The following is a 985-nucleotide window of genomic DNA, read 5'->3' as shown; positions in this document are numbered from 1 at the left end:
CAGGCGTGCCAAAAATAAAAAACAAACACAAACTCTGCCTACAAAAGGAAGAAGGCCTAAGAGCCACAGAGCCTTACTGCCCAGGGAACACCCACCCAGCATCCTGGCCAGCCTTCTAAAACGAGTCATTATTTTCTAGGATTCTGAAAAATATGTGGTAGTTGCCATAGCTCTTATCTCTTGAGCACGTGGGCAGGTTGTGCTGGTCACTGCCATTAGCTCACAGAGATCTCACACCAGCAATGTGAGGGGAGTACTGTCATTCCTCCATTTTACAGTTGAAGAAACTGAGGCTCAGTGAAGTAAGGGATTTCCCCAGGCTGCCCAGCTATTAAGGGGCATTGGTGCTTCTTGGCAGAGTGATCTGGGACTGTAGCACTGTCTCTATGTACTTAATGCATTTGTTGGTTAAAAAATATAAGGGAACTTTCGGCTCAGAGGAAGCCAAGATGCAACTTTCTTCCATTGTCCCAAATCCAGGTTCATCCAACACCAGAACACCAGCCCCCTCCACCATGCTGCCTAAGTTCAACCCCAGCGAGATCAAAGTTGTGTACCTGAGATGCACCGGTGGCAAAATTGGTGCCACATCTGCCCTGGTCCCCGAAAATCAACCCCCTGGATTTGTCTCCAAAAAAGGTTGATGACTAGAAGAGTCTGAGGATTACAGTGAAACTGACTATCCAGAACACACAGGCCCAGACTAAAGTGGTACCTTCCGCCTCTGCCCTCATCATCAAAGCCCTCAAGGAACCCCAGAGAGACAGAAAGAAACAGAAAAACATTAAACACAATGGAAATATCACTTTTGATGAGATTGTCAACCTTGCCAGCCAAATGCAGCACCTATCTTTAACCAAAAGAGACTCTGGGGGTGGCACATTCAGTGGACTGCAGTGTTGATGGCCGTCACTCTCATGACATCATAGATGATGTCAACAGTGGTGCTGTGGATGCCCAGCTAGTTAAAAAGTACAAAGGAAAA

The sequence above is a fragment of the Otolemur garnettii genome, unplaced genomic scaffold (genome assembly GCF_000181295.1).
Source record: "Otolemur garnettii isolate 467f Iridium unplaced genomic scaffold, OtoGar3 scaffold00082, whole genome shotgun sequence".
NCBI classification, from domain to species: Eukaryota; Metazoa; Chordata; class Mammalia; order Primates; family Galagidae; genus Otolemur; species Otolemur garnettii.
This window is presented reverse-complemented; position numbering follows the sequence as displayed.